The following is a 12,289-nucleotide window of genomic DNA, read 5'->3' on the forward strand; positions in this document are numbered from 1 at the left end:
GAAATGTCCCTTTGTTACCAAATGAGGCAGCACACAGAGGCAGCCAAGTGGCGGTATCGACCAGGGCGGCCCTGCGCCTTCGAGAGAGCTGGAATGAAGGAGGCATTCTTTGGCCACATTCTGCATGCCATTGGCGACACGCTTTAAGACGAAATCGAGGCACATGCACTGCAATCTTTCTTAAACGATTTTACAGGAACTAAATATTGATTTTCACGGTACTTATAGCCTTATGCGGGCAACGGCCTTGCCGCAGTGGATACACCGGTTCCCGTGAGATCACTGAAGTTAAGCGCTGTCGGGCGTGGTCGGCACTTGGATGGGTGACCATCCAGGCCGCCATGCGCTGTTGCCATTTTTCGGGGTGGACTCAGCCTCGTGATGCCAATTGAGGAGCTACTCGACCGAATAGTAGCGGCTTCAGTCAAGAATACCATCTTACGACCGGGAGAGCAGTGTGCTGACCACACGCCCCTCCTATCCGCATCTTCCCCTGAGGATGAAACGGCGGTCGGATGGTCCCGGTAGGCCACTCGTGGCCTGAAGATGGAGTGCCTATAGCCTTATGCGGAAGTGCCCTAAATTTCGATAATGTTAATACTTAACGTGAGGTACTTAAGGCCTTATATGGAAGTGCCCTAAATTTCGATTATGTTAATACTTAGCGTGATATTCTCATTTAAGTATGACACATAATTCGAAAAGTTTGTAATGAAAAATAGAGGTCACTATGATTTTAGCGCATATTATGCCACATATTGCTGTGGATGATTTTTCGCTAAGATATTGTATTTTTTTTAATTTTGGAGGAGGTCTCTATCAGTCTCATGTCTCGATAAAATGGAATTTATGTAGTGTGTTCACTGCTGACCACACATATATGAGAATGAATTCTTCATGACATCCCTGATATATTCTAAAGCGTTCGAGATATCGACATGAGAATTTGGCAAGAGATTGCACCCAAAGAGGAGACAATTTTAGTACATGGTTATAGTGATATAGGAGAAGCTATGATTGTTATATTTTTTTCTTCAATTCAGTTCTGTAATTTTTTTTAAGAGTCTTCAAAAAAATGGCTCTGAGCACTATGGGACTCAACTGCTGTGGTCATCAGTCCCCTAGAACTTAGAACTACTTAAACCTAACTAACCTAAGGACATCACACACACCCATGCCCGAGGCAGGATTCGAACCTGCGACCGTAGCAGCAGCGCGGCTCCGGACCGGAGCTCCTAGAACCGCACGGCCACCGCGGCCGGCTAAGAGTCTTCGACAGGTATTGAAAAAATAGCTTGCTATTATGAAAATAAACATGAGGTTTCTTCCCTTGTGTCGCTACATACCGAAACAAGAAGCTGTAAGCTATTGACCTTCCCTGAACGTCAATTTCTTGTTTACTGTGACTGTTTCATAATTGTGTCACAATAAATACTGCAAGGCGAGTTCGTCTAAATTATACTGTGTGTTGGCAAAAGAAGCAAAATTAAACTTGTCAACAAGAGAAATGTAGCTGTTACTCATAACAGATGATGCTTCTTCAAACGAGAAAAGCTAAATAACTTAGACAAAACTAACTCGCCAATTCTGCTGGAATTTTGGCACAATCCCATAAGCTATCATATTTTTAATAGTGAAGGACTGGGACGGAAAATTACCAAAGGATTTTCTCCCAGGTCTTTATCTGAGATATATGGAAACGACTCACAGCAAATAGTGTACCATTCAGAGTGAAGTGGTGATCTTCTTCACTTTTATTGTCTTTTGATATGTTAGTTTATATAAATTAATAATCTATTTTAACCTTAATGAGTATCTCAAGTGGTTCACAAAGCAATGACTATCAATTTTTTGTAACCATGTCATCCACAGATGTACAGCCACCAAATTTCTTGTTTCTATTAGAACTATGTTGCATTTTTGCAGAAGAGTTGGTAAGGGGTGCACTTCGACTTTGGGTCCAGAATGACCAGGGCTCGAGTCCCAGAAAGGGCGCCATCATTGTTAATTTCCCGCCAGTTCCCAGGCGGGGAGTGATGTGGGAGGTCAGCACAGCCCTGGGATAAAGAAATTCTCCCCAAAATTCGAAATTCCCACGAAAATCGAAATTCCCGCCAAAATTCGGAATTCCCGCCAATAAGGCTGGTGGGGGAGAGGGAGGGGGTCTCTATCAGTCTCATGTCTCGATAAAATGGAATTTATGTAGTGTGTTCACTGCTGACCACACATATATGAGAATGAATTCTTCATGACATCCCTGATATATTCTAAAGCGTTCGAGATATCGACATGAGAATGTCGTGTCCACTGAGGAAAACACATGACCGTCATCCAGGAGTGGGTCGGCTTGGGTGGGGGTGGGGGTGGGTGTGGGCGTGGTTTGAGGGGTGATTAATTGATCAATTTAATTAATTTGCTTGTCAATTTGATATCAAAATTGCACCTGTGGCCCCATCTCCCTACTACTTTATAGAGCGTCGAAATTATATACGCCGGCTCCTGTCACCTGTCATTAGGCCACACCTTTGGTGGCAGACGTAACACTGTAGACTGACGGACTATAATTGTTGTTTGTTAGTCAGTGATCGTGACTGAATGTAGAAGATGGTGCCAGTTGCTCCTTAAATTAGCCTTGTTTCCTATGGAAGCAATGACCCGTTTCCATGGTGGATGACTGTTTTGAACAAGGTTTATTTTTCTCCTGAAACCCCCTAAAATCTCCAGTATTCTTCGGTATATAGGAGAAAACTAAACAGCAGATGGAGATAAGGGTCCGAAACCGTTATCCATCAAGCCAAAAGAGCATCGTAATCATAGGAAAAAAAGGCGTGTTTACATCGTCTCCACTGGCGATCGTGGCAATCAGTCGCGATCGCTGAATAACAAAAAATATTGCGAGACGTTTCGCCTACGATCCGTGAGCGTACAAAGTCACGTTTGCTGCCTAAGGGATGACCTAGTGGCAGCCTCTCGCGCCTATATCTTCGAGGCTCTGTAGCGTCGTTGGATGAGGTTTGCGCACACAGGTTCCAATTCTCGATTTGTTCCACAAGCCCCCTCACATTCCATCGAAATTTGTCGCAACGTATCTGAGACACAAAAGCAGGCGGGGAGGACTGCCTTGTCAGCAGAGAAGCAGTAACAGCAGGATGGGTCTACATCTACATCTACATTTATACTCCGCAAGCCACCCAACGGTGTGTGGCGGAGGGCACTTCACGTGTCACTGTCATTACCTCCCTTTCCTGTTCCAGTCGCGCATGGCTCGCGGGCAGAACGACTGCCGGAAAGCCTCCGTGCGCGCTCGAATCTCTCTAATTTTACATTCGTGATCTCCTCGGGAGGTATAAGTTGGGGGGAAGCAATATATTCGATACCTCATCCAGAAACGCACCCTCTCGAAACCTGGACAGCAAGCTACACCGCGATGCAAAGCGCCTCTCTTGCAGAGTCTGCCACTTGAGTTTGCTAAACATCTCCGTAACGCTATCACGGTTACCAAATAACCCTGTGTCGGTCAGGAGACTTCAGTGACTAGTCACTGGATGTCGCATAAGTAAGAGATCCATCAGGGATATTTTAACCCTTCTAAAGCTGCCCAAGTCAACTGTTGGTGAAGTGATTGTGAACTGGAAACGCGGAAGAACAACCAAAGATAAACGAAGATCACGCAGACCTCATTTACTGAAGAACAGGGACCGTCAAGAAGTGCGGAGGGTGGTTGTAATAAATTTTAAAATGGTTCAAATGACTCCGAGCACTATGGGACTTAACATCTGTGGTCATCAGTCCCCTAGAACTTAGAACTACTTAAACCTACCTAACCTAAGGACACCACACACATCCATGCCCGAGGCAGGATTCGAACCTGCGACCGTAGCAGTCGCGCGGTTCCGGACTGAGCGCCTAGAACCGCTAGACCTCCGCGGCCGGCAATAAATTTTAAAAAATTGCATAAATTCAACGGAAGGAATCACTCTTGAGTTCCAAAGCGCTCCCAGCAGTCCATCTAGTACAATGACTGTGCGTAGGAAGTTATAAAGAATGTGGTACTGTGCTCGAGTAGCTCCTCGTAAGCCACAAATGTCTGTCGTCAATTCTATACGACGCTTGAGGTGGTGTAAAGAGCGGCGGCACTGGACAGTTGATGACTGGAAACGAGTGATTTCTGCATCTACTCTGCAATCCACTATTAAGTTGTTGCCAAAGGACTAATCGAACCATCTTGACGCTGTTTCTCTGTTGTTCTGCACTCAAACAGCGCAACGAAAAACGAGCACTTATATCTTTCTTTGCGATTTCCCTTATTTTATTACGATGATAGAATCTCCCTATGTTGGTGGCGCTGACAAAATATTTTGGCATTCGGAGGACAAAGCTGGTTATCGAAATATTGTGATAAGTTCTTGCTACAACAAAAAAATCTTTGTGTTATAAACTTCCATCCCAACTTGCGTATTGTATCCGTTACACTCTCTCCCCCACTTCGCGATAATACAAAACGAGCTGCCGTTCTTTGAACTTTTCCGATCTCCTCCGTCACTCCTATCTGATTTGGCTCCCATAACGCGCAGCAATATACCAGAAGAGGACAGACAGTCGTACTGTAGGCGATCTCTTTAGTAGACCTGCTGCATCTTCTAACATTAAGAGTTCGCCAATAAATCGCAGTCTTTGGTGTCTCTTCCCCACAACATTAACTACGGGCTCGTTCCAATTTAAGTTATTCGTAATTGTAATACCTAAGTGTTTAGATGAATTAACATCCTTTAGATTTGTGTGATTTATCGTTTAACCAAGATTTAACGGATTCCTTTTGTTACTCTTATCTATGACCTCTCACTTTTCCTTATTTACATTCAATTGCCACTTTTCGCACCGTACAGATACCTTGTCTAAATAATTTTAGAGTTGTTTCTGATCTTCTGATAACTTTACCAGACAGCAAATGACAGCATCGTCTGCAAATAATCGAAGAGGGCTGCTCAGACTGTCTACAGAACCAGCGGATGGCCCGTAACACTTTCTTAGGGAACGCCAGATATCATTTCCGTTTTACTCGATGACTTGCCACCAGTTACCACAAACTGTGTTGTATACTGATGTCCGCCCTATCAAACAGCAAACTCTGTCACACCTCCGGTACGCAGGGGGCCTATCCCCACACAGCTCGCACCAGCAGAAGACAAATAAACGGTCGTGCACGCTCACCAGGCCAGCAGGAGCCGGAGTGAGCGGCCTTGTGAACCTGTTTGCTTCTGCAGAGACTGTAAAGCACTTCGGTATCGGTCGTCGACCTCATCATATATTGCACCGTCCCACTTTTGAAATGAACCTAAGAGTTTTGACTTTGTCCGTAACTGGCGCGATCTTTCCACTTACGAACTTCTGAACTTCTAAAAAAGCGTGTCCATGCCAAAACCCAGAACACAAGTACGTCTCTAAATCCACCCATATGGAAACGATGCCCTGAACCATATTTTCATCTGCTACAGTTGTCAAAATTGCAACTTGTGATTCAGATATTGTATTGAATTATGGGAACGAAGGGATACTTAAGGTGTAACAGAGAATGGCCTTTAAGATAGAAAATTTCACTCAACACATCTTGACAGAAGTAGATTTACAGCGCCTCTCTGCAACTGAAAAGTCAGTTGAAGATCTGGTAAAGGAAAGAAGGCAGAAAATAAGAAACTAGCAGAGAAGACTTGAAGGGAAAGAGGACCCTGAGTGCAAATCTGGAGCCTTCTGATTAGGTGACATGAAAAAAACGGTAGATTGAACTTTAAATTGCCTTTCCTTAAAATTATATTTTTTAAAGTTTACGTACATTTTTCTTAGAATCTCTGAAGGCTATGAAATTTTGTTCAGTTATTTATATGAACCCAATAAATATTGCCTCAATAATAAATTGTAAAATTCTGAGTGTAAGATGAGATATGGGGCAAAGTGCTTGAAGTTCTGCATGAATTTTAAACATACAGAATTTAAAAAATATTAAAATTCTTCAATTCGCTGTATTCTAGAAGCTCCATGAAAGAAATTATTTCTGAGTACATTGTGGGAGTGAACAGTGATCAACGTTGCTACATATTTACTATCAGAAATAGTCTTGATCACAAATTATTTATTCCGGTGATCGGTTTCGACCACAGCTGTGGTCATCTTCAGACCAATGAGTAAGAACCTCCTTCTAGTGGTAAATAACTCCACCACCAGAAGGAGGTTCTTACTCACTGGTCTGAAGATCACAGTTGTGGTCGAAACCGGTCACCGGAATAAATCATTTGTGATCAAGACTGTTTTGATAGTAAATAAATCTATGAGAGAAGCTTATTATATGCAAAGAGGTTAAACAGTGAACATTTTGTGGAAGTCTCCTGAATAGTTTCTGAAAAAAGATGTAATACAATTTTTAAATTCCATAAAAATTAAATTTATGTAATCGAAGGAACTTAGCAGTGAATGTGTTAGCTTCAAGTAAAGTGTGGTATCGTCAAAACTGTATTTTCTGCATCTTTAAATAGTGTGTGTTTCTCATGAATGTCTACCACCCCCTCTCTCCCCCCTCTTAGACGTCATATGCGTCAATTTTCGTATTACGGCATAACAGGAGTAAGAAAGCTTTTAACAGTCTGCCATAACCGCGTAGTACTCTCCATCTCGTCCAACTACACTGTGTAATGCAGTGAGCAAGTCGCTGTCTGGCGCCAAATGACTCCATTCCCCTTACTGGCGAGGAGGCCGCTCTGGCGAGGTTTATGCAGGGAATTGCCGCGGAAGTGGCGCGCCATCTGTGCGCCTCATAAGCGATAAGCGCTGCCTCGCAGCCCGGCGCCAGGTGCGCCGCTAAGCGATGCTCAGCTATTCACAGCCGCAGGCCGGGGCCCCGCCTGCTTCCTTAATAATGGCCACTGCCTGATGAAGTAACCGAGAACGCACTCTGCAGTGGCCGCACGCAGTAATGAAACCTCCTGACCGATTAAAATGATGTGACAGAGCGGGTTCGAAACTGGAGCGTTGTATTTCGTTAGCAACAGTATTAGTAACTGAGCTATCCAAGTATTCTCGACTCCTTACTTCAGTTTATTATTACTTCTCCCCTACTTGATAAATTCTGCAGATACATAACTCGACTGTATGTTTGACACGACAAACATTTTACTAATTTCCTGACAATTTTCGGCCCCTGGTCACCTTCAAAAGGACGTGACATGTATTGATAAAAAGTGTGTCACTATTGTCCGTACCGTGAGTGCAAACTCAGTGTACCGAAAACATTGACGAAATGCTGTGTCATGTTCTTTTCGAAACGGTAATAAAGTACTTGTAAATCAAGGCAAATATACAATAAAATTATAGAAGTGCAACTATGACTACGACATGAATTGCGGACCTGGATAAAAATCATCCAGGATGACAGTGCCAGTAGGAAAGTATTAAACTGGCGGCTACAGTAGTGGCTACCGGATGATAATAGGATGATTTCCTCGATAAAGTTATTACAGGAGAGGAGCCCTGAGTGATATCATTGCGAGTATGAGAGGCAAACGATAGACTGGAAGGAGCACCGCGTAAGAGTGAGAGCGTGGCGGCGCTTCGAGAAGGTGACGACGTGGTCGCTTCACCGCTATTTGTAACATGAAAATGGACCCTTGCAATCTGAAACCCGACGTTAAATAAATTTCGCTCTGAAAGTGAGAATATATACCGCACTACTAGAACCTGACCATTTGCTGCTGCGCCGTGCCACCATGGTAATAGTGCTGTCACTGTATCTGGCTCAGAAACAATTCAGGATATGGGGATGTGGTATGGTTGTATTTGGTGCCATCATATTTTAAATTTTTTGAAGTCAGTGCAAAGGACGCTACGGCTACAATCCACGACAAACGGTTCTCATTTTCTGGAGGGCATCCACCGTGTTGGTAAGCAGCAGGAGTATGTCGAAAAACCATGGCAACGACCTTTTATACGAGCACCTTCTTCAAAGATTTGCAGTAAAATTCGTGTTATTTACTGTGATACACTCTTATTATTGCTACAACCCTCACAATTCCAATTGAATTTACTTATATATTGAGGTTTCTGACGACACCGTTAGCCATCTGGTCTATGAAGACGTCTGGTATTCGGTTACAGTGTTATTTATTAATGCGAATGTTTGTAATAATTACCTCAAACCTTTTAATTGCATTAATACACAGTTTTATTATTCCATTCATCCATGTTTCAGACACGGACTTAAGTCGAAACGAAGCCCCTGGAACAGATGACATTTTCCCATAACTACTTATATCCTTCGGAGATCCAGCCACAACAAAACAATTCCACCTGTTGTGCAAGATGTATGAGAAATGCGAAATACCATCAGACTTCGAGAAGAATGCTGACGGTTTAATAAGTCATGGATGCAAAATACTAATACCAATTATTTACAGAAAAATGCAAAAACTAGTAGAAGCTGACGTCGGGGGATTCTGGAGAAATGTAGGAACTCATGAGACAATACTGACCCTATAACTTATCTTAAGGAAAAGCAAACCCAGATTTTGTAAGGGTTGATGTGTTACGACCATTACGGATGCTGGATGACGAAGTGTGGAGCAGGATGGTGAGGGCCTGTCAGGCAACATGGAAGCTAATGACGAAGAATTAGCGAATTATTCATTTATTACCTTTAGTTTGCAATTGAATCGTATTATTTCTGGCAGCAGCGAGGACGGTTGCGGGAGAACCAAGCAGAGTAGAACACGCTAATGCTCACAGCTCAGCAGTCGTTCAAGACTATTGGCGAAGCCATGGCAGCTCATGAAAAAATAATGGCGACATGAAGCATAGGTGGCCCAATTATCGGCAGGCGTTGCTCGCTCGGAGATGACGCCCAACAGCTCGACAACACTTTTGACTAGCCCACACTCGTGGACCTCATAAGGAGTGTCCCAATAGGCTTCCAGCAGCCCTGGATGGGGCAGCGATGGTAGTACAGAGTTACAGCATGACCTCTACATCAAAGGAAAGCAGTGAACGCCAATGTCAGTTCACGGATGCAAGTCGATGCGGCAGCGCCAGCTAGTGCACCAGTATGCTAACGTATCGAGTAGCAGCAGTCTGGCCCCAGTGAGCCGGTGGTAAAAGGCCACACCAATTAATGAGAGGTTGGCAGCATGGAGTAGACGCGGCTGGTTGCAGTCTCGAAGGTAGTAGTTATCTGGTGAAGGGTGACAGCACATCCCAGCTCCTGCCTCAACATGGCCCACTGCAACATCGAGATCAAAGGGCATGAGAACCCGGATATTTAGAATTACATGTTGCAGGCACTGACATTATGCCTTGTCGAGGATGACTGAATCTGGCCTGATACTGTGGGTTGATCAATGGTCATCACTGTAACTCAGTGTTTCAACTGTGACTTTCAGGTCTTCATCTTGGCACTTTTCTGCAGTATTGGTGAGCCGAAGGGGGTTCTTCTTTAAGAGTTAACTGCAGCTGCAGCGCCTTGGATTGCTATAATAATGAATTTATGTTCATTCCACAGTGAGGTCATATTTCTGAATCGGCGACTGAGACATCTTGCTCAGGTGCTGTGTGGCAATGGCCTTGGTTGTTTGCCGCAGTATTGCAATATCGGCTCTCCTGACTGTGTTCGAACCTGTTCTTTTGAATGGTTCAAATGGCTCTGAGCACTATGGGACTTAACATCTGTGGTCATCAGTCCCCTAGAACTTAGAACTACTTAAACCTAACTAACCTAAGGACATCACACACATCCATGCCCGAGGCAGGAGTCGAACCTGTGACCGTAGCAGTCGCGCGGTTCCGGACTGAGCGCCTTAACCGCGAGACCACCGCGGCCGGCGAACCTGTTCTGGTTTGGCTAGCCACTAACGTGGAAAACTTCAAAAAATTTGACATTCGCCTACCACCCGTATATCTTTCTTTGGCGCAATAGCTTATAGCTTTTTAGATATGGAGAAAGCTTTTGATAATATCGATTGGACTACAGTCTTTGAAATTCTGAGGCTGGGCGAAATATTATATAGAAATTGTACAGGAACCAGGCGGCAGTCACGGGGCATGAAAGAAAATCAGTGGTGGAGCCTACCCCGAATATTATTCAACCTGTACGTTGAGCAAGCAGTAAAGGGAGCCAAAGAAAAATTTGGAGAATTTTCAGAGAGAAGAAATAAAAATTTTTAGGTTTGCTGATGACATTGTAAGTCTGTCAGAGACGCAAAGGACTTGGAAGAGCAGTTGAACGGAACGGTTAGTGTCTTGCAAGGAAGATGTAAGATTACCAGTAACAAAAACAAAACAAGGGTAATCGACTGCAGTCAAATCAAATCAGGTGATGTGGAGGGAATCAGATTAGGAAACGAGGTATTTAAAGTAGTGTATGAGTTTAGCCATTTGGGCATCAAAATAAGTGATAAAGGCTGAAATAGAGAGGATATAAAATTTAGAGTGGCAATGGCAAGAAAAGTATTTCTGAAGACTAGAAGTTTGTTAACATCGAATATAGATCCAAGTGTTATGTAGGCTTTTCTGAAGGCATGTGCTTGGAGTGTAGCCTTGTACTGAAGCGAAACGTGGACGACAAATTGTTCAGACGAGAAGAGAATGGAAGCGTTTGAGAATTGGTGCGACACAAGAATTCTGAAGATAAGATGGGAAAATTATGTAACCAATGAGGAGGTAGAAAAGAAATTTGTGGTATAAATTGGCTAAAAGAAGGGATCGGCTGATAGGACATATTCTTAGACATCAAGCGAGCACCTGGTTAGTCTTGGAGGGAGTATGACGGTTAAGAGTTGTAGAGGGAGGCGAAGAGATTAACACAGTGCGAAGATTCAAAAGTATGTGTGTTACAGGTGTTATTCAGAGATGAAGACGCTTGCACAGAGTTGCATCAGATCAGTCGTAGTACTGAAGACCACAACAACAACTATATTTAAGACACGTTTCAGTCTTGAATGAATTGAGTAAAAAAAATTGGTTTGAATGTAAAAACTTAGACACCTCGGGAAAATTTAAAAGAAAGAAAGCTATACCGTACGCTAGTTCGAACATCTTTCCATCGGCTAATATTGTGTTTCGACGTTGCAGCTTGCTGCCTGTATCGTACAGTCAAATCCTCGATTCTTGCCAATAGTCTGAAAGAATATGTTGTAGAACAAAAATAACTATTAACAACTGTACTTCTCACAGTGTTTGAGCTGATGATTACTCACCACAACTTGGAGAAATGGATTTTGGCATTCCTTCCTTACGATTAGTAGTGTTCTGTCATATTTCATATTTGGACGAAAATGCCATTATAATAGCCAAAAATGTAATAAAGCAATTGATCTTACCTCACAGGGTGTTACATTAATATATATACAAAAGAATTTTCTATAAGACAATTGTGAGATGCTATCTACTGATGGAACTCAGAAGAGATAAAGAACTGGCATAGTTCTATTGTACCTCAATACCAGTTGTAGGAAATGAAAGATAAATAACGAAAAAATTACCATTTAAAATGTTCCCTGCATTTTCGACTAGGAAAGTGATGTTCACAAGTTTCTGAAGTTCGAATGACAGTAACTACATTATTTATACCGATTTTTATTACGGCGCTCACAATGCTCAGAGTCGCAATTCATGTCTTGTGACTCCTCATTCGATTCCTGATTTTGCCTTTGTCCAACGTTCCTTCTTATTCGATTGGGTGATAGCAGGTAATAAATACGAGGGGCTGTGACAGTAGCAGATACGTTGACTACCATTCAGATATAGAAATAGTGTGGTCGGGCCACAACCAGCTAATAGTATATTCCTCTGTACTACTACACATTTTTTCGGGAGATGCGGAGTTCATACCCCCGTCCAGTCATCCAGATGTTGTTTTCCGTGGTCAATTTCCTTCCAAAATTTTTGTTGTTCTGTCTCTTATAGATCTCATCGTCGTGAGGAAGTTAAACCGTGATCAGCCTTCTTGAAGTTCTTATTCTTTAGTGTTGGTGGTAATTTCTCAGTCCCATACAAATCTCGGAAGGCACTTTAAAGTAGTCATTTACTTGTTATGGCCGATGCATCACAGTCGTACTGCAGAGAAACTTAACGTAGGTCCTATTCGAGAAAGATGTAATAACTTGGTGCAAAAGAAACTTCGAAGTTTTTTGAATCATAAAACATTTTAAGTGGCCACTGTAGGCTGGCAAATTCTTTTTATAAGATGATCTTTATTGCATGATGTATTGCGTTACATTACTAGCCAGTTTCGACGCACAGTTCGCCGAAGTGG

General features: G+C 42.9%; 1 pseudogene; it reads left to right on the top strand.

The window, feature by feature from the left end:
* Positions 1-237: 237 nt before the first annotated feature.
* On the top strand, positions 238-355 carry LOC126163373 (5S ribosomal RNA; annotated as a pseudogene).
* Positions 356-12,289: the final 11,934 nt, after the last annotated feature.

This window comes from Schistocerca cancellata, chromosome 2, assembly GCF_023864275.1.
Source record: "Schistocerca cancellata isolate TAMUIC-IGC-003103 chromosome 2, iqSchCanc2.1, whole genome shotgun sequence".
NCBI classification, from domain to species: Eukaryota; Metazoa; Arthropoda; class Insecta; order Orthoptera; family Acrididae; genus Schistocerca; species Schistocerca cancellata.